This window comes from Engystomops pustulosus, chromosome 1 (genome assembly GCF_040894005.1).
Source record: "Engystomops pustulosus chromosome 1, aEngPut4.maternal, whole genome shotgun sequence".
In the NCBI taxonomy this organism is placed as follows: Eukaryota; Metazoa; Chordata; class Amphibia; order Anura; family Leptodactylidae; genus Engystomops; species Engystomops pustulosus.
Genome location: NC_092411.1, coordinates 111,730,018 through 111,753,066, shown reverse-complemented (window position 1 = coordinate 111,753,066; position 23,049 = coordinate 111,730,018). Strand labels below are relative to the sequence as shown.

Genomic DNA, 23,049 nt, shown 5'->3' with positions numbered 1-23,049 from the left:
AGACAGATTGGACTTATATCTGTGAAATTCTGTATTTGTTAATAACAGTGAATTAGAGAATGTGTTATTTTGTTATCCTGAGTACTTCAAAGAAACTTGTCTTTGTGGGTATAGTAATCATTTTGGGATAAATGCAATCATAGTCTTTAATAAAGGATTTATTTTGGGTCAGGTTCTCTTGAAAAGTTCTTCAACATTTTGTTGAGCCCAATGTTAAAAAATACTATTAACACCTAACACATAAGTTAAATTAAACAAGGACCTCATCTGTTGTATCCTATTTCCTGTCTTTTTGGTACAAGGCATATGTTACATGGAGCTAAATTCAACAAGTAGATGCTGCCATCTAGAGTACAGGTGCTGTGACACTGTAAATGTGTGTCTTAGAGTCGATGCAAAGGAATACAAGAATCCATAGATGATTTTTTATAATATCCCACACCCAAAAGATTATGAGTTTACTGAGTTTTCCCCCCAAAAAATTGAAAAGTAAATTATATTTTAACTTTTTAATAATTAAAAATAATTGTATGGTAATTTGCACATTGTAATCACAAGTAATAATATTAGGCTAGAATTGCACACATCATTGTTTCTTTGTCAGGTACAGTTCTATACATTGTTTAGTGGCTATGCTAGGTATTGCAGCTCAGCCCCATTCCTTTGACTAGGACTGAGCAGCAAACAGGCCATATGATAAATGCACATGACATAATTTGCTTGTAAAGCAGAAGCAGCATCAGTAGAGCCCTATTACTGCTTATGATCATGGGGTTGCTGAGTGTATTGATTGCCTGTCTAAGAATAGGCAATACAAAAAAACTAAAGAATCCCTTTAACCATGTCTGTAGGATTATTATTGGATAATAAAAAAGTTATATTCATATTCTGTAGCCATTTCTCATACATTTCGAGATCTATGATTGGTGTTCTTCGACAGAAGATTTAACAGTTATTTTCTGCATTTAGTATGTATTAAACTGGATATATAGATACAGAAGCAACAAACAGATTATATACAGTATCTGTAAACCCCATGTCCCTACCCTTTACATGTGCATGCCCAACTCTTGCTTTTGCTACACAAGAGGAGGGCATAAATATGGAAGTATGAATGGGGCCATTAAAGGAAATCTCCAATTTGCTTTTATGCATTATGAACAGAACATCCTTTTAAGAGCACCTGTCACCTCCAAAAATTGGCCCCTTTATATTTATTTAATTTTTCTTAAAATTTATGTTTGCAAAGTTTGTTTTGATCGATCCAACCTCTTACCAAATAGGAGGTCGGATCCTCGTATTCTATCCCCTGGCAGTCGGCCGTATTGATGAGGGAGCCGGCCAACACACCCCCTCCGCCCCCCTGCGCCAGCAACACCGAACAGAAAGCGGCTGCACCGCACTGTGCTTATTCACAGCAACGGGCAAACATACAACCGGCGCTGTGAATAAGCACTGTTAGTACACCGCATTGCAGAGAGCTGACAGTAAGTGCGCAATATATGCGCTGCTGCTGGCTATTCTCACAGGACCCTGACTGACACCCTAAGTGTACCTCATTAAATGGTATGCAAAAATGTTGTGCATGAGTGTATATAGGTGTACTGCTCAAGATTTTTCCCAACATTGGTATTTACTTCAGCCCTTGTCACAAGATGTAACACTGTAATTGTTATTGGCAGGTGAGAGCACAGATATAAGAGCTGTGTTCAGGTAATAATATTTCATCTCATAGTGTCTTAGTACGGTTCTGAGATTTAAAGGGGTTTGCACAGGAGGGACATTTATGGCATATCCATAGTATAAGCCAGGGGTCCCCAAACTACGGCCCGCGGGCCACTTGCGGCCCGCGGACCGTTTCTATCCGGCCCCCGTCCCATCCAGCGCCGAACCCCGGGATCCGGATTTGTTATTTGGGGGCCCCCGGGCTGGCGCTCCAGTACGACAGTCGGGCCGTATCCAGTTCGGCAGTCGGGCAGGGGCCTCCGTCCACCCGGACAGGAAGCTCCCGCCCGTCACTGAATAGTGCTCGATGCGGCCGGAAACGGCCGCTCGAGCACTATTATTGCAGGTGGAGCGATGTGGCCGGAAGACAACCCCGGCGCACATCGCTCCTTGAACCTGGATGCGCGGCCGCGTGATTACGTCATCACGCGGCCGCGCACCGCTTCCTGTCCGGCAGCAGCCCGAAGAAAGAAGACGCAGGAGCCAGAGGTAAGTACAGGGTTTTTATTATTTTTTTAAAACAGCAGTCGAAACATTGTGGTTGCCCTAATATATGCAATTATGGATTATGGGGCCATTATAGAAAATAATAATGGAGGGGCAGCATAGGGAATAATTATGAGGAGCAGGATAGGAAATAATTAATTATGAGGGGGCAGCATAGGGAATAATTAATTATTTCCTATTCTGCCCCTCATAATTAATTATTTTCTATGCTGCCCCTCATAATTAATTATTTCCTATGCTGCCCCTCATAATTAATTATTTCCTATTCTGCCCCTCATAACTAATTATTTCCTATACTGCCCCTCATAATTAATTATTTCCTATACTGCCCCTCATAATTAATTATTTCCTATGCTGCCCCTCATAATTAATTATTTCCTATTCTGCCCCTCATAACTAATTATTTCCTATACTGCCCCTCATAATTAATTATTTTCTATGCTGCCCCTCATAATTAATTATTTCCTATGCTGCCCCTCATAATTAATTATTTTCTGTGCTGCACCTCATAATTAATTATTTCCTATGCTGCCCCTCATAATTAATTATTTTCTATGCTGCCCCTCATAATTAATTAATTCCTATGCTGCCCCTCATAATTAATTATTTCCTCATAAGGGGTAGCATAGGAAATAATAAATTATAAGGGGCAGCATAGGAAATAATAAATTATGAGGGGCAGCATAGGAAATAATTAATTATAAGGGGCAGCATAGGAAATAATTTATTATGAGGGGCTGCATAGGAAATAATTAATTATGAGGGGTAGCATAGGAAATAATTAATGGCGGGGGGGCAGCATAGGAAACTTGAAGTGGCAGGTATAAGAAGGACATACCGAGCACCAGCTCAGGAGCCTATTTTTGTTAGTGTTTTAAACAGCTGTATCGCAGTTTAAAACACTTTTTAAACTTTATAGCCGAAGCTGCTTTGGCGCAGGGAGGTACGCGCTCGGCGTTTACCATGCGCGCGGCTACTTAGGAAGTGAAGGAGAGCCGTGCGCATGGTATGCGCTCAGCGCGTACCTCCCTGCGCCGAAGCAGCTTCGGCCATAAAGTTTAAAAAGTGTTTTAAACTGCGATACAGCGGTTTAAAACACTAACAAAAATAAGCTCCAGCACCAGCTCACCCTGAGCTGGTGCTCGGTATGTCCTTCTTATACCTCCCACTTCAAGTGGTAGGTTTCCTTTAATGGTGGGGGGCAGCATAGGAAATAATTATGAGGGGCAGTCTAGTAATTAATGGGGGGACAGCATATTTAATAATTAATTGACCCAATTAATTCATTCACTGGGCCAATAAATAAAATAGTTCACAAAGGGGTGCAGTATATTAAATAATTAATTGAGGGGGGCCCAGTGTATTACGGATGCAGTCGCATGTACCGCTAGCGCTGTAATTTCTTATTTTTTTTATTTTTAAACTTCAGTCCGGCCCTCCAACGGTCTGAGAGGGACAGTGATCGGCCCCCTATGTAAAAAGTTTGGGGACCCCAGGTATAAGCCATAAATGTTTGATAGACATGGGGTTCACCTCTGGGATTAGGATCAAGTCAAACCACCCTATCTCGCTGCTCTAAGCTCACATTGATTGTCAAGTACAGACCGTAAGCAGTGGTCAAGTTTTTTTTTTTTACAAAAACAGCAAAGAACTGAGCTATGGTAATTCTATATGGAAACAGAATATCTTACTGCTGTACACCTCTGGGGATCTGCATCTATCAGACGTTTATCACGTTCCATTTAAATCCCATAAATGTCTTTTCTGTGAAAATCCCTTTAAGTACTAACTTCTAGCGCTATACATTTATACCCCAGGACAGAAACTGTACATTATTCATAAAATTTGCATACATAGATTGATGTTAAAAAGTTTGACTATAAGACTATATAATGTTTTTACCACATAAGTAGTTGTGATGATTCCCCTGCCACAGCAAAAAATGAGGCACAAACTCATGCTATGTTAATTCTGCAGCCATTCCTCTGTGTGTGCAAGTTCCTGCAAAGCTGACCCCTTCTGTAAACTCATATTTGCTATATGTGGTACTGGCATCAATTTTTAGCTTTCATTACAAATTTCCAGGTCACAGTTGTCACTGTAACCTTTGCATCCACTAAACTACTTGATTACTTACATTGTTTACTTAAAGGGAATCGATTACGATTTACCTAACTGAACTTACTGCTCCTTTATGTAGTGCTATGCTCACACATACCGCCTGTACGTTAATATGTAAATGAGACTGCATTGCTTTGGAGATTGTTAGAAAAGCACCTCCTACTCACAGCAACACTTTCTCTGTCCATCGCCTTCTTTCATCTTTCCCCTTCAACTATGTCACTACTGGGGCCAGTGAGTATATAGCTGGGCTGTTGTTATAACTGTGAAATTGGAGACCCCGAAAGCATTTCAGCATAATTTGCATATTTCTAAAGTGAAGTTTTAGCACAAAAGGAGCTACCGGAAATAAAAAACATAGGTATGGGTAGCATGTGTGGGCATAGTCCTATGTAACAAAGCAGTCAGTTCGGCTCCGTATAACATGCTGATGGATGACCTTTAAAGAAAATCTACCTGCAAAATCAAGCATAATAAATTAGGGGCACTTACTCATAGATCAAGGCACTTTGACTACGGTAATCTTCTTATATTTGTTAGCTGTGGCCTCCTTATTTCTAAGATCAACTCTTTTAATATTGCTAAAGAGCTAGAAGAGCTACCCTAAATCTGGCTTTATAAACTGTAACCCTCCCCCTGCTCCTTCAGCACTTGAAGTACTTTGAAACTGCAGATGTGTGATAGAGCAGCACTGCCAGTGACTCATTTTTGTCATTTATCACTGAAAGGACCAACCCTGTCTCTAACAAACCTTAAAGCGTTTGGCCACATATAAGACAGATTGCCAGGTTAATGTCCTAATAGTGGGTTGTGTGGGTCATGTGACCTACTAGCATCCACTTTCTAGATTTACTTTGACATTCTGTGTCCTGAAGACTTCCAGCAGTTCAGGAGGCAGTGCACTCATTGCTGAATGCACACCTTTCAATGAACACCACTCCCTGTCACTGGTTGCATTATCAAGTGGTGTTTCCTATCCAATCAGTAATGAACACGCATTCCACTGATTTATAAGAAGTTCATATAAGAAGTTTCAGGACCTGGTCCTGAAAGTCCTGAAAGCAGTTACTGGTGGGTCAGATCCTTCATGAAGAAGGGGAATATTTACTAGGGTAAGTACAATATGGGTGTCCCTAGACCCTATTAGGTTACTGTACTTACCCCTTTCTTGTATGTGGTCAACCCCTTTAAGTGAGGAAATCTGCATTTTCATTTTGATAGGAGCCTGTCATCATACAGGAAGCCTAGTGCCTGACATGTGGACCCCCTAAAGAGCACAGTAATACACGTTAATGTCAGGAGGTCACCATGAAATAACATGCCTCAGCTTGAGACTAGCTTTCAAAGAATTGTCTTTATGTTGTTAACTTTGACAAGGTACTCTATTGTATGGCTTTGATTAGAGTAGCCAATAATTACATGAAGCTGTTGCTGTTAAGGTCAATTTTTGATATAAAATGCTATAGTGTAATGTAATAACATTGAAGCCATATGCTGCTGCTTTGTTCTACCAGGGGTGTTTTTTGCTTATTAGAAAATTAAAATCTATAAATAACCTTATGGTGATATTAGAAGACTTCCTCCTCCAAATGGAACAATAAAAACAGTTATACAACATAAAGTTTCAAATGGCAGTTATGGAACTAGAAACATTTCTTCAGATAAAACTACAAATATATGCTTGTTCTCTCAGTTGTTTCTGTTCTACCTACTGACTGCATATTGTTGCTGCCAGAAGTCAGGAGTCTAGTTGACAGAATGTTTGCCACCTGCCAGCAATAAGTAGTTAAATCCAGCAGTGCAATGCGAGACTCTTTAAAATTGCTGTTGTTTCCATTTACTTTTAAAGTCATTATCGTATATTGAACAGACTCTGGGAATGATTTCCCACACATTTCGCCCAGGTGTATTATGTGTATTATCAAATTCACCGAGGGATTTTCTTTAAATCATACTTGCAATTTAAGTTTACATAAATAACGTGTGTCATTAATAAAATAATAGTTTTGTGTTTCAAAGTCTACTTTATTTGCACTTATATTTTTTGCCAATAAAAAATTGTTGCTCTATGTTTATCAAGATGTTGCACACTATCAGAAAGATAGGAACTGTAACAAAACATTGATATCCCCATTGTATCCCCTACTGAATAAAAATGTATTTATACTACCACTTAAAAGTTTGGAATCACCCTGACAATTTTGTGTTTTTCATGAAAACTCAATACTTTTAATTTTCAAATAAAATGCAAAAGGAGTAGAAATTATAATCCAGACATTGACAAGGTTTGAAATATTTTTTATTTCACTTAAAATGATACTTTTCTCCTTACACGAGAATGCTTCCTTTGCTCCAATTCTATCTGTTAATTTGCTGAAGTAATATGGAGAAATCTCACCCCATGCTTCCAGAAGCCCCTCCCACAAGTTGGATTGGCTTGATGGGCACTTTTTGCATACCATACGGTCAAGCTGCTCCCATGAAGTTGACATCTGATGACTGGGCTGGCCACTCCATTACAGATAGAATACCAGCTACTTGCTTCTCTCCTTCATGCATAATTTGGAGGTGTGCTTTGGTTCATTACCCTGTTGCAGGATGAAACTGGATCCAATCAAGCGCTGACAACAGGGTATGGAATGACATTACAAAATGGAGTGATAGACTTCCTTATTCAAAATCCCTTAGACCTTGTACAAATATCCTACTTTACCAGCACCACAGGAACCTCAGACCATCACATTACCTCCACCATGCTTGACAGTTGGCATCTGGCACTCTTTCAGCATCTTTTCAGTTGTTCTGCATCTCGCAAATGTTCTTCTGGGTGAACATATGAACATATGTCTGTCCATACCACTTTTTTCCAATGTTCCTCTGTACAATGTCTGTGTCCTTTTCTCCATATTAATCTATTCATTTTATTATCCAGTCTCAGGTATGGCTTTTTCTTTGCCATTTTGCCCTAAAGGCCAGCGTCCTGGCTTCTTAATGACATCACAAGGAGCGACCATCAATATGGCGGTGCCTACCAGCTGTTGGCTCTTGACTGCCACTGGCAACAGTTAAAAATCCCCAAAATAGAAAACCTAACATAACAGACAATAAAAAACAACTCGACCAAAGCAACCCTTACTTGTCATGTACACTGAACAATGTAAAATCAATTCTATAAAGATGATGCAAGATTTGATATTTTTTGTGAATTCACTCCCAGACAAGCAAAAAAAGTAATCAAAAAGTCAATCAATATTTAACCCACACAGTGAACGCTGTAAATAACTTCATATAATATTTGGTTTTTCATCAAATACCCTCACAAAAAAGTTCTTAAAAGTAATCAAAAATATGTGCCACAACACAATACCACAGAAAAGAACAACACAAAAAATAAGCCCTCAACCACCTCTGTCAAAAGAATAATACAGAAGTTATGCCTCTGAAGAGTTGTCAATGCTAAAACAGTTGCAATACAGTACAGGGTTTTTTTTCTGTGAAATTGGGTAAAGATAAGAAAATCTAAATAAATGAGATATCACCGTAATCCAAGTAAACCATAGAATAAAGATAACATATTGTTTTTATGGTGAGTGGACAAAAAAAGGCTTAGAGTCCAAAACAAAAATTGATGATTTTCTTTGTGTCATCCTTAAGCAGTAAATAAAATCTGACAAATAAGCTAAAGATCTCCCAAAGTGAAGTATCTGTACTGTGTATTTCATCCCGCAAAAAACTTGCCCTTATAAGTTCACATCATCAAAAAAACTAAAAAATTTTTAGCCTGCACAATATGACAGTACAAAACTGCTTTGAATGGTGTTGCTTTCATTCAATACCCATCCATGTGACCATACAGAAATTTACCACACATAGGATATCAGTACACTCAAGAAAAATTGGTTATCAAACTTCACAGATGATTTCATCATTTAATCCATTGTGAACATGTAATTTTGGCCTAAATAAATGTGTTTTCCCAAAAAATTATTCAATGCATAGACTATTATTTAGACCTCTCAAAGTCACTTGAAATCTGAGTTGTTCTTCAAATCATGAGTCTTGGCGATTTTCATGGAAATTAGAAAAAAGCACCTAAAATACTAAGCCTTATAACATCCTAGATAAATGAGAGGGTGAATAAAAAACATATCAACATAAAGAAGACATTTGGGAAATGTTATTTATCAAACTATTTGGGTGGTATAACAAACTGCCAAAATAGCAGAACATTTCAGAATTTTTCAGAAATTTTGGCAAATTTCCATTTTTTTCATAAGAAAATGCAAAATTTATCACAAAAATTCCAAAGTTCCAAAGTTATAACCAATTATTGAGACACGTGGCAGATTATAAAAATTGGGCCTGGTCAGAAAGGTGAAAAATATAAAAAGTTCTATAAAAAGTGATCAAAAAGCCGTACAGTCCTACAAATGGTAGCATTGAAAAATTCAACAAAAGTTGCAAAAATGACACTGCACACAGCTCCACTGAAGTATGAAAGAGTTTTTAGCAGCAGAACATGGCAAAATGAAGAATTTCTTTTTTTACAAGTTTTAATTTTTGTTATAAAACCTATACAAATTTTGTATCCTCACAATCACACCAAGCCAAAGAATGAAGTAGACATGTCCTTTAGTGAAAGCCCTAATATCCAAGCCCACAAGAAAATGGCACAAATTTTTCACCAATTTTACTGTACTTGCAATTTTTTTTCCTGCCTCCCAGTACATGGGGATATTAAATACCATATTAAATACCAGAACTTGTACAGCTCTTTAAATGAAAAAATAAAAAAGTTATAGATTTTTGACAGTGGGGAGTAAAAAATGGAAACACAAAAACAAAAAAGCACCTTGGCGTTAAGAAGTTCAATTTGCCTGGATTCGTCTGGCATACATCCTCCGATTCAGCGGGAGTATTGTTTTCAGTAAAAATCAGGGCATCATTGTAATCAGGGCATTCAATTGTATGCCTTTCTGTGACTCTTCCAGTCTCTGCACCTCTTTTGCAACCTGCCTACGACACTCTAAGCTCAGTGGCACTTCCATTCACTATTAGGTACTGTTGATCAATTGTGGTTTGAAAATCTCCACTAAGTCATCATGCACATAAATGTATTTGTTTCTTTTTATATATAGCTATATTTTGGCTGTAAAGACAACCCATATGGCACCGCATCAATCCATAGTCTTAAAAAAATGGTCCTCCCACAGCTCCACACTTTTTTTTTTTTTTTAGAAGAAACTTTTTTATAGATTTTTTTCACCTATGTTCTCTCCATGACTTTATTATACATTGGTCTATAAGAAATATTTCTGGCCATCCTCTGTGCAGGAGGGTGCCTAGAAAATGATCTACTGATCAGTGGTCAGTGCTGGATATAAAACTTTTATTAAATATAAATAGGGACATGTAAACACTGGAAAAAATAATCTTCACGGCAAAGAAAAATGCTGACATGTAAGACACCAACAGATGCAGGGTCAGACCTTCCATAGTCACAGTGTTTCTCTGATCAGTCCAGTATGGACCCCCAGTGGTGGCTTTCACTTTTTTAATTAAAAAAAAAAATGTTTTGTTGTGTTTTAAATTTTAGTTTTTGACATTTCAGGTTCTTATTGAACTAACTGTATGGAAAGGGCTGGGGACAAGTTTTTGATGCCACTGTGTTAAAGAGTTGTCCGAGATTAAACAAAGATAGCGAGGTGGCCGGGGGGAGAAGGGGGGTATTGGCTGTATGATGTGCTGGGGCATAGAGACAATGGGCTGGCCACAAGCTGTCGGTGCCAAAGTTCCGGGCTCATTTAAACAAATGGAGGCACGACACAGAAGGATCATAATGCAAGACACCGGGAGCCCTGGATGAGGTCAAACATTTTTTTTTTGTGCCTGCTTTGGCAGCACATATACTAAAATTGGTACCATACAGAGAAGATTAGCATGGCCCCTGTGCAAGGATGACATGCAAATTCGTGAAGCATTCTATATTTTTTGGATCCCTTGGCTCGCGTGTCGATGAAGAATGTAGCTAGCTACAAGAGTTAATGTGGATTGCAGGGCACATTGATCATCGACACTTCGAACGCACTTTGTGGCCCTGGGTTACTCCCGGGGCTACGCCTGTCAATGTGTGCTTGCTTTGGCAGCACACAAACTAAAATTGGACCTATACAGAGAAGATTTAATTTTTTGTGCAGCTTTATTGCAGATAACTTACAGTTGTCTCATTGCAGCCTAAATAATAAAATTACCACATTCAGAGAGCATCATCAGAGGTCACAGTGGGCAGAGAGGTCCGTTTGTAACAAGGGGATGTCTGTAAGTCGAGTCAAGTTCTTAAGTCATGGACCGCCTGTATTAGATAAAGACTACTTTTATTACTCTTCAAACTAATTATGGTTACAAAATTATTTCTCTAAATATGGCCACTATGCAATAACACCGGTCATCACCATTAACCCCTCTAAGACGAGTCAATGTTAAATTACGTTGACTGGTCTTCAAGGGATGTATGTAGAGGGCTGACAGCTGAGACTACTACAGACAAAGAAGTTTCCTGCTGCTTTATACAGGAGACACCTGCCCTTACCTGCTGTAATTGTACTGGCTTAACCTACTAGGTTAACTGCTGCATCCGACTGCAGCACCGGTACATGGACAGCTCCATATTGGTCCTGAAAGGATTAATCAGCTTCTGACTGTGTATTCGATTCTATGAAAATGCCTGAGCTAACTAATTTCATGCATAAGAAGTACTAATAGATTTTTAGAGAGACCTCTGAGTAGATCATTAAATCCACATTACGTAGTGACACAAGCAAGAACTTCTCTGAACAGAAGTAGTACAGAGCATACCAGCTATTTTAACTCCTTAGTGTCCAAGCTTATTTGTGCCTCGATGATCAAGCCCTATTTTTCAAAATGTGTCACTTTATCCAGTAATAACTTTAGAACACTTAATCTTAACCAGGTCACTGTTTTTTGTGACATGCTGTACTTCAGCTTAATGATAAATTTTGGTTGATGCATTTTGCATTTATTTATGAAAAAAGGGGAATTTGGCAAATATTTGGAAAAATGTACCATTTTCAAATTTAAAAATATTCTGCTTTTAAAACAGCCTTAGTACCCAAAAAAGTCAATATCACTTAATAAATCTCTGTTTATTGTTTATACCATATTTTATATGTTCATTTATTTTAATGCAATGCTAGAAAGATTCCAAATCAGACAGCATGTTTTAAAATTTGTAAGAACATTTCTGATTTATTTTGTAAGAACATTTCTCAATTATTTGAGGGATCATTTTATTTTATAAATTATTTTTGAAAGTACTGGTAATTGAAACCACCCACAATGCAACCCATTTTAAACACTTTACCCCTCAAACTTTTGAAAACATTTGTCATCAATACATTAATTTTGCCTTCAAATGTACCCACTTATAAGGTGAAAATATAATTATTTGTTGTTCAGATTCTCCCAAGCACATAAACACCAAACGTGGTGATGTAACCTGCTGCTTCAACACACAGCGAAGCACAGAAGGAAAAAGCGCCATTTTTTTAAAATAAGATCTTTTTTGTTAACATCCAGCAATACTTTTCCATTTACATCACTAAGAACAAGAACACAACAGATTCCCCTTCCTTCCCCCCAATTCCCAACCTCCGCTATTCCCCAGTACAGTTCTTCAAGAGTCAGTAGTTTGGCAGTTGTCTTCAATCAGTTGTTCCTTCCACGATATATCGACCTAGCTGGCCCCACACCCCCAGAAGAACATTTAACACTCATTCCAATCAGGACGTTGCCCGTATACTGTACCCATTTGTATTTGTATCGTTCAGGTGCTGCTTCAGTTCTTTAATAGTAGGGGAAGCGGTGGAATGCAATTAGTTGCTATCAGCTGGCGGGCCTGGTAAAATATACAAGACATGCCTATAATGTTAGGTGTAATGGCCATATCGTCACCCAGCAACCCCAACAGGCAGATCCTGGGGATGCTTCCAATTGTAATGAATATACCTTGAAGATCATGAGGCATATTTAGCAGAACCTATTTGTAGCAATCCGCCACCTTCACGCAGGTAGGGCGTGAAGGGGCGTAAAGGGCAGACAAGGCCGACCGAGTGGAGGGCGCAACCGGCCGGCAGCAGGCTTGCGTGGGGCGTTGCTGTCCCCACGCTGGCTCACTTGCTGTCGCCGGCGACTATTCAAATGTGAAAAGTCACCGGCTGTGCGGCAGGTTGCCCGATACATCAAGGGTCGGAAGCCTTTTGATGTATCCCGCTGTGAATATGCAGTGGTGGCCATATCTCTGCCCTGTGTAGCAACAACAGTGTCCTCAAACAGGGTCAGAAAACGCCGGCAGATGCACCTAGAAATGTGACTGTATGTCTGGTGCATCTGCAATATAACGACATGCAATGTGGTGTAATATACTGTATGTGTGCAGTTAATGTGTGAAACAAATGTGAATATCTCACCGGCATGCTCAGTACATACAGTTCACACAATGGGGCAGATTTACTTACCCCGCCCATTCGCGATCCAGCGGCGCGTTCTCTGCGCTGGATTCGGGTCCGGCCAGGATTTATTAAGGTAGTTCCTCCGCCGTCCACCAGGTGGCGCTGCTGCGCTGAAGTACCCTGGAACGCACTGGAATACACCAGGTAAGTGCAAGCTCCGCGACACATTTTTTGCTTTAAATGCGGCGGTTTTTCCAAATCCGTCGGGTTTTCGGTCGGCCACGGCCCCCGATTTCCGTTGCGTGCATGCCATATTTCTTTCTTGGGGTCATCATACAGATAAAAACAACTTTGAAGTGAGATACACAGCAGGCACGGAAAGTATTTAGATCCCTCTAAATGTTTCAATCTTTGTTTCATTGCAGCCAATTGGCAAGATCAAAAAATTTCTTGTTTTTGCTCAAATTCTCAGTGGATAAAATACCAAAATGCTCCACAAAGTTTGATACCCAATCTCTCCCGTGTATAATAATACCCCATATGTGGTGCTAAACTGCTTTATGGGCACATGCCAGGGCATTAAAGGGAAGCTGCGCCATTCAGAGCAGATTATGCATTGTCACTTTATAAAGGCTAAACAATCTTTTTTGGCAATTTGGACATATAAGGGCTTATTTTTTGCAATATAAGATACACTTTACAAATACTTCATTTTAGTGGGTCATTAGCTTTTTGATGAGATTTTATTAACTCTTGAACGAATGGAGGGAAAGAAAATTGATTACGGTGATACCTCATTTATATAGTTTTTTATACATTTTTACAATTTTACTGGAAGTAAACTAATATAAAGAAAATGTCTATTGTTTTTGTATCGCCATCTTTTCAGAGATATAACTTTAATATTTTTTTGGTTGACAGAGCTAGTTTAGGGCTTATCTTCCCGCGAAATGCCCCTTACACCCCCGGCTTTGTTAAGGAGCCGGCGCCAGAAGCATGATATAATAGTTCTGCAAAATGCGGCAACGCACCTCCTGCCATGCAGTACTATTACGTCAAATGTTGGGAAGGGGTTAAAGTCTCTCCATTAGATGCTCAATTGGGTGTAGGACAGGGCTCTGGCTGGGACAGTCAGGAATGGTCACAGAGTTGTTCTGAAGCCACAGCTTTATTATTTTCGCTGTGTTCTTAGGGTCTTTGGGTTGTTCCAAACACTTGGGAAGAAGTTTTCATGCAGGATATCCTGGTTATTGGCCACATTCAACTTTCCTTCAATTGCAACCAGTTGTCCTGCTAAAAACAACCCCATAACATCATACTGCCTAAACCATGTTTCACTGTTGGGATTGTATTTGGCAGGTGATGAGCTGTGCCGGGATTTCTCCAAACATACTAAGAATTTAAGTTAATTTTACTCTCATAAGACCAAAAAATGAATCTTATTTCTCATAGTCTAGAAGTCCTTCATGTGTTTTTTTGCACTGAGACGAGACATCCGTCCGCACACTCTGCCATAAAGCCGCAACTGGTGGATGCCTGCAGTTATAATTGATTTGTGGAACATTATCCCCTCTCTCTACTGCATCACTGGATCTCTGCCACAGTGATCTTGTGGTTCCTCTTTACCTCTCTCAGCAAGGCTCTTCACCCACAATTGTTTAGTTTGGCTGGATGGCCAAGTTGAGGAAGAGCTGTGGTCTCCCCAAACTTCTATCATTTTAAGATTATGTAGGCCACTGTGTTCTTAGGAAACTTGAATACTGCAGAAATTATTTTGTACCCTTGGCCAGATATGTGCCTTGACACAATTCTGTCTCTGAGCTCTTTGTGCAGTTCCCTAAACCTCATGATTCTCATGTGCTCTGACCTGCACTGTGAACTGTGAGGTGTTATATAGACAGGTGTGTGCCTTTCCTAATCAAGCCCACAGCTGGACTCCAATGAAGGAGTAGAAACATCTCAAGGAGTATCAGAAGGAAATAGACAGCATGTGAGTTAAATATGGGTGTCACACAAAAGGGTCTGAATACTAATGTTCATGTGATTTCAGTGGTTGTTTAATAAATTAGAAAAAATACATTTTTGTTTTTATTTTCCTGTCAAGATGAGGTGCAGAGTGTACATACATGAGCAAATAAAAAGAACGTTATTAACCAAACCAATTAGCTACAATGAAAGAAAGAGTGAGTAATTTTAAGGGGTCTGAAAAATTTCTGTACCCACTGTAAATTGGTTGTATAAAGTCATGAGGGCAGAGAGTTTAGCACTGAAGTCTCTCCCCACCTCAGTAAACCCTCTGATCTTTGCGAGTTTTGTGATCTGACTATAAGGAAAGAAGATTAGGTGGATAAGATAAGATAGGATAATCCTTTATTAGTCCCACAGTGGGGACATTCACAATAAGCCCCAATATATGCCCCCTGCCACATACAGAGTTTTTCAAATACCAATTCACTAAAGCTAAATATTACCTCCTTACAGTTCTCAATTACCGTATATTTGAGTATAACCCGACCCAAGTATAAGCCGAGACCCCTAATTTTAACACAAAAAACTGGAAAAACCTATTGACTCGAGTATAAGCCGAGGGTGGGGAATGCATTGGTCACAGCCCCAGTATATAGCCTGCCAGAACCCTGTAGTATATATCCTGCCAGCCCCCTATAGTAGATAGCCTGCCAGCCCCCTGTAGTAGAACAAATAAACTCCCAGAAGAAAAATAAACTCGGTACTCATCACTGCGACGGCCCGGGCAGCTCCTCTTCTATCTTCATGTGCGCGGCAGGTCAGCGGCAGCTCCGTGTTCAGCGCCTCTTCTTTCTTCAAGCTGGTGCCAGGTCCGCGACTGCTCTGTGCGCACGGGCCGGTCGGTGCACAACTATGTTGTCAGCCGCTGTGTCGGCTTGAAGAAAGAAGAGGTGCTGAACACGCACCTGCCGTGAACATGAAGATAGAAGAGGAGCTGTCCAAGCTGTCAGAATGGTGAGGCTCCTCCTTCTACTAAGTAGAAATATTCTGGGATAAGGGAATTTCTAGACACTAGTGGGAAATGCAGTAAAATAAAAGATAAACAAATCCCTTTCTCCTTCCTTCTCCGCTAGTGCACAGCTCTTGGTTTGTGTACAGGGGCTGCAAGGGTGACAGTATCTCAGGGCATTCGGGGAAGGCTTCAAGCTGCATCTCATGCACAAGCTGTAGCCTGTTGTGATAGTACTTGAGCTGATAGTTCTGACTGCATGAGTACTGATTACTATTACAGCTGCTACTAGAGCTACTGGAGGCCGCTGCCATAGCACCAATGGTCGGGGCTCACCAGCATTTGCCCACATTGCCATGCCCTAATGCCGGCCCTCTATGTACCCCATGATTTGCAATATGAAGGTGCTGTAGAAATTAAGATTCGTTATTGTTATTAGTATAGGAAACAGTTTTTTTTAAAGGGGTTTTCCCATAAAGAAAATTCACAAATTGCAATCCCCTAGTGATATTAACACAATAAAGATCATTTTTAACCCTTTACTTCACAAGTTTTTTTTACTGCTGTTTTAGCTCCTATCACTCCCTAGGCTGGTCAGTGCAAAATTCCAGCATGTGGGCGAGGACTCTCGAAGCAGACAAATTATGATGCATCTAGTTCTGTGACCTGAAAATGTGGTTTATATACACTTTCATTTACCTTCTGAACATTGTACTAGTATCTGACACAGAGAGAGATGAGACGGATCAGAGATGATGAGATCCATTAGATGCTTATTACACATTTGTCAGCTCTCCCACATATCTGCATTTCCACAACACACTAGATCTGCTCTGCCTTCCTGCTGTGCCTCCCTAGATAAAAAACTTATCTGTGTGTAGTTTGTAGTTGTCCCCATGCTACTGCTGCTGCCTCAGCGGCTCGGATTCTGTGTCTCAGTGTGCAGCAATGACGGACCTCCGTGAGACTGCAGGGGGCGCAGCTACAGTGCAAAGACAGAGAAACTCAGCAAGCACGGCCTTCAAACAGAAATCCAAGATGGCGGCCACCCGATCCTAAGTCAGAAGTTACAGGGTTGTGTGTAGGCGCAACTGAAATTGTGTACAGTAGGACTGATAGAGACAGGTTGGACTTATATCTGGGAAATGCTGTATTTTTGTTAATAACAGTGAATCAGAAAAAGTGTTATTCTGTTATCCTGAGTATATTTAAAAAAACTTGTCTTTGTACAAACTCAATCTACAATTTACAATCCCCCACAGTATACTGTATGCTATTTTTCTACCCTACCTATATGGTAGATGCCGCATTTTACACAATCTGTTGAGTGCATTATCCTTTCCAGATATAGATTTCAGTGGAGTCAGGAACATTTACTACTTACAAATTCAATGCGAGGCTCAGTGAGCATTTACTGTATCTTTCTTCAGAGCTAAAAAGTCAATCAGTTGTACTATTCTGCTTTTTAACCGTTTCTGTTGCTCAAGAAAAACTCTACTAAAAATAGTGAAAAGTTACCAGCGCTGGATGCGTTCTATAAAATGTATGTATGTGCTGATTTATCACATTTATATAGATTGAAGGTGTTGTTCAACTACATTGCAATATGTTTAAAATATTTTATGAGGTCATGCACACACACAAAAAAAAAAAAGAATAATTGAAAGAAAAATTCTGCTTGTCTAAGCGGAGAGCACATTTGTAGCAGTAGGGTAAATGTTTTATCGATTGAGGAACTGGGAAACTGAAGTCATTACTCACCACGGGCTAAAGAATAATTGCTAATGCTCTAGCGGAAAGATTAAAAAACAGTTTCTGGAAGTATTTCTTACAATGATCAATGAAGTATCATCCCAGGCCACTGGATCTTCAATAACATTTTTCCCTTTTGGGATGCGATCAATTTTTATAATATGATTCATTTGCCAGTGGGCATGCTTTTTTTCATTTGATGAAAAGGCACTTATGCTCCTTATATTGTTAAAAAGTAACCTTGCAGAGACAGGGTTCAGACTCGCACACAAAAGGTTCAGACGCCTCTGTGCTTTAGGAATAGATTTCAAAGCTGTTCCAAGCACTTGTTACCTTATCTATCTGTCAGTATTGTCACATTAATTTACAGTTATTACGGTAAAATTGTGGAAATTGTGTTCCCTGACAAAGACATCAGGTAGGCACTCTTTTTTTTTTTTTTGCTGTGTTTTCGCTTTTTCTTCAAAATGAGTTTTGGATGGAAAGAATTTTCTAGAATCAATCATGCCTTATCATAAAGCTCTCAAAAGGTGAACAATGATTTAACGCAATTATAGCATGTACAGTGAATCGTCTTCATCCAAAAATGAAGATGCATTATATTTATATATACATACATACTGTATATATTTTTTTAGTTTTTCATTAGCACTTAACATTATAGTGTGGATGGGACCTTACACTATAGTTAAGAGAACCTGTCACCAGCAACTGCCTCTCTTCTCTTCCCCCCACAAACCACACACAATGGGGCACATTTACTTACCTGGTCCCCCGCAGTTCACCGAAAGTGCATTGTCTGACAATAATGCACTTTGCCCCGTTTCACTAAGATCATGCGCACGATATCCTGCATGTGTCGCTTCCCTGCTCAGGTCCACCGTATTTCACCTTCTTCTTCCTGGTGCATGTAAGTGCATTGTCTTGCGACACAATTTGAAACTTAAATACTGTGCTCAGTCCCCGATTTCTGTCACATGAAAGCCAGCACAACTCTGCCAAAACCAATCACGTGCAACACATACTCAGTGCAGACACCTGTTGAATACCTGTCAAAGCTGCGCAAATCCCGAAAACGGTGAACAGTCCGACGAAAGTGCAATCCTCTGCCCTTAGTAAATAAGCCCCAATACTTTTTTCAATGTCTTTAAACATGTTCTACTGATGCCTCTATCTATGGGATTATAGCAACCATTCATTAAAAAAAAAACTTTTATTGATATCCTCTATTCCAGGCAGTAGATCTTTGTTACTCAGCACTGCTATATCATTAAACACTCCCTTAGGAAGGTTGGGTTGAAATTGACCCTGGTTATGTGAAGAGAAATCCACCTTAATAATTGCCCCGCCCAGTGAGGAGGGCAAAGCAGCTTGACTGTATACTTCAGTCCCAACCTCCATGACTGAAACAGAAACATCAATAAAAGTCTTTTCTAGAAGAATGGTAGCTCAATAGAGGCATCTGTGGAACACTTTTAAAGGCATCTAAAAGGTATTTTGTGTGGTTTGTTGGGGGGGGGGTAGGTTCTCTTTAAAATATATCTCCGCGGCAACATCTTAGCCTGCAAGGAAGACAACATTAACCCCTTACCGATGTGTGACGTAATATTGACATTCTGCGGGAGAATGGAGAGGGCTCACGGACTAAGCCCTCTCCATATCCGGTAAGTCTTTGCTGCATATTGCACCGATCACAGGTGTTAACCTGTCCATATTAACCCATCCCACGCCGACACCTTGGTGAAGATTGTCGCTCCTCGTGACGTCATCCCCTAGTGATGTTTACACAATAAAGAGAATTTTAACCCTTTACTTTAAAATTTCACTCAGTTTTATAGCTGTTTAGCTCCTATCACTCTCTAGGCTGCTTAGTGCAAAATCACAGGGTGTGGGTGGGGCCTCTCTAAGTAGACACATTACTATATACTATATAGAAAGAAATGAGACAGATCAGAGGTGCATGAGATGATTAGACGGAGGACGACAGGCAGAGGCTGACATACTTTTATACTGGTACACTATTAGCTCTGCTACATCTCAAAGATATGTGGCTGCCTCCCCCTTCCCTTCGGATCACTTATCTCCTTGTAGTTTTTAGCCTTTCTCTCTGCTCACGATCTCCTAGCAGGATGTGATCATTCAGTGTCTCTGAGCTCCGTGGAGAGGGTGTGGCTACAGGCACACAGCATAGAGAGACAGAAATCTCATCTGCATGATCTCACACAGAAAACCAAGATGGCGGCCCGACACGTAATCAGAAGTTACAGGGTTGTGTCTAGGCGCAACTGAAATTTTGTACACCAGGTCTGATAGAGAAAAGACTTGGACTTATATCTTTGAAATGCTGCATGTGTGTTAATAACAGTGAATTAGAGAATTTGTTATTTTGTTATCCTGAGTACATATAAGAAACTTGTCTTCGTGGGAATACTCCTTTAAGCTCTTTTCATCTCTCAACAAACAGGTATGTAAAAAGTTTTTAAATTGTTAGATACTCCTTAACCACTTATCTTCAAAAGTCCACCGAGAACACCAACTGTTCACAGTCATGGTCACACACATAATTTGTATACTTAGATTACAATCCAGTTTGACCTATTAAGATCCATTTCACAACCAACGACCAACAATGGTGCTAACAATTAACCTTATATCTGCTTAAAGCCACAAGGAAAGCTATTATACAAGATATTAACTACTTTAGACCACAACTTGACCATTTAGCTACTAGTTACACAAAAACTTTTCGAGCTTCATGAAGTGGCACTGAGGCTTCTTAGATCACTTACCAAGTGATCACTTAGATCACTTATCATTTTATACTAACATTAATTTCTCCACTGCCTTAAAATACCCAATGTGATGATGGCACTAGCCAATTATTTGAATCGAAACCAAGTGATACATAGACCACCAGGAATGTTAGGATACACACAAAAGCTATTTCTGTAGATGAAAGTCCTCATACATATAGTATAAATTTGGTACATAACAATCCCTCCAATACTACCACTACATTTTGCTAGTAAAAGCACAAACAACCATTTTAGTTATAATGGTTAAATATTAGAGATGAGCGAGCACTAAAATGCTCGAGTGCTCGAGTCGAACTTTTTCCGATGCTCGTTTCGAATAACGAACCCCATTGAAGTAATTGGGAGACTTGAGCATTTTTCAAGAGGACCAAAGGGAACCAAGTCAGTCCTGTTTGTTAATTTTTTTTTTATTCAATGGAATATTCATGGAACTTCAAAAAGGAGAATGACCCTTGTTAAACATCTGCAATATGTTCTTCACACATATTGTTCTTTACAAACTATTGTGAATAACACCTTTTTGCACTCATGTCTTCTGATAAGTTAGCAGATGTATGGAAACATCTGCAATGTGTTCTTCACTGAAGAACACATTGCAGATGTTTCCATACATCTGCTAACTTATCAGAAGTATATTTGCATTGACTGCCATCAATCGCAAATGTGTGTATTACTTTGATGGTGTATTGACAATATATGATCCTTGAGTGAAAGCTCGTTCTCGAGCAGGCAAAATACTCGTCCGAGCAACGAGCCGTTTTGAGTACGCTAATGCTCACTCATCTCTATTAAATATAGAATTGTTATTCTATTATGGCGCTATAGAAAATTGTACTGCTCCATACAGTGGTGCTGCTGTTGTATAGCAAAGTCTTATATAAGTGAAGTGAGATTTAGTTTGGAATGACAAAAGCAAAGATCAGGCCCCTCAGTACCTCAATCATTGGATAAAGGAGGAGATTTTTTTTGTTTCCTTCTTTTTCTTAGCATGAAAATATCCCAGATATTTGAGCAGTCGTGAATTTGCACATTTTTCTGCGACTTCCATATTTGCACCACAACTCGCGGTGCACAGCTTTTGGATGAATTTGCTTTATTTATCTAATGCATCCAGCTGTTTAGACGAAAGTTAGTTGTATTGGCCATCTGCAACTTTTGAAAAAGTTGTAAAAAAGTGCAAAAGTTCGCCCAGGCTCAAGTAGCAAACTTGCCAGGAAGAAGCAGGACAGCCAACCATGAGACTTTTTTGCACAAAAATTAGCAATTTTTTAAAAGATCCAATTGAACAAGTAAACACAATGAAAATTCACCCAAGACAACTTAGAGTAAGAAGAAAGACAAAAAAGGAACTTGACTGGCAGGAAAACTAGAAAGAGAAATAATAAATCTCCCTCATAGTGGTTTAACCTTGGATGATCAAGGCTTTATTTATATTGACAAGAATGCATCAATACTTTCTAGAATATAGTTTATAAGACCAATGTCTTTTATTTTTCGTCAGAGCCCATTATCACAGTTTCAGATGCATAGAACCTATAAGACATTACGCACTTAATAGACTTTAACAGCTGCAGGACACAGTAAAATCTAGTATCATATTATGACCGTGGTTCCTCTCTCAATATCTCTGATGGGTCATGAATATGTAAATTCTGAATGTACTTTGGACACATGCTTGACAAGAAAGCGGCTACAACAAACTGATTCTAGTTATAAACGCATCAGTATGGAATTTTTTTTTTCTGTTTGAGCAGGCAGCCCATTGCTAGGTGACAGATCATTAAGGCTATATAGCCAGTCAGCGGAAATGAAGAAATAATTTGTTCCTAATAACTTTCACATGACCTCCCAGGCGAAAGAGATTTTTTAAAGTGCTATCTTTAGCAATGCATGTCAAGAGCGTATATAGGGTTCTTGTGACCCACAGTAAAAGCAGGCGGGTAGTGAAACAAAGTAATAAACACCTAGTGACAAGGCCTGAGCATGAAGAGATCTCATCACCTACCATTAGAACACTTATGAATAATTCAGAAACCTCTCTCAGCAGCAGGAGCTTCAGTCAGTCGGTGCTTTTCACTATGCTCCAACAGATAGGAAAAGGGCACAAGAGAACTGACTGCTTTGATTAAACCAGAAAGCCCAGAGGTCACTGTATTTTTTTATGAGGCTGTAAAATTCGAGGGAATGTATTGACCACGCTTGTGTGCATAAAGCTATTAGCTTCTATATACCTGTCCTGTAACACAAGAAAAACAAAGAAAATATTTTCTGTGCTTAAAATTGAGCCGTTTAGTGTATCTGATGATAGCGTAGATCATGTCCTGCAGCACACATTAACATATTCATTTTATTCCGTGTTGACTTAAATAACCAAGAGCTGTCTTCCAATGTCAAGAGACAAAATGTATGTAATTATCAAATCGATTGGCTTAGACATGAGCTGACATTTAATGCGGCGGAAGCTCAGTAGAATTTCTGTGCACAGCAATTGCTTGACATGATAATTTATTAACAGTTAGAGGCCTGTTTGAGAAGTGTACGTGCCATTACAATTGCTGTACTTCTTTTGTTTTATTTTTATTATATTTTTTTTTCCAGAAACTAATAATAACCATTTGCTCATCTTTGATTGACAGGGCAATGATCTGTTTCTTTGACATAACTCTCTATTGGGGGGATTTAT

At 39.4% G+C, this 23,049-nt stretch overlaps 1 non-coding gene across 1 annotated transcript; it reads left to right on the top strand.

The window, feature by feature from the left end:
- The first annotated feature begins 10,333 nt into the window (after nt 1-10,333).
- LOC140086940 (5.8S ribosomal RNA) lies at nt 10,334-10,487 on the top strand. Its single transcript, XR_011849965.1, has one exon. It is a non-coding gene; the product is annotated as a 5.8S ribosomal RNA (ribosomal RNA).
- Nucleotides 10,488-23,049: the final 12,562 nt, after the last annotated feature.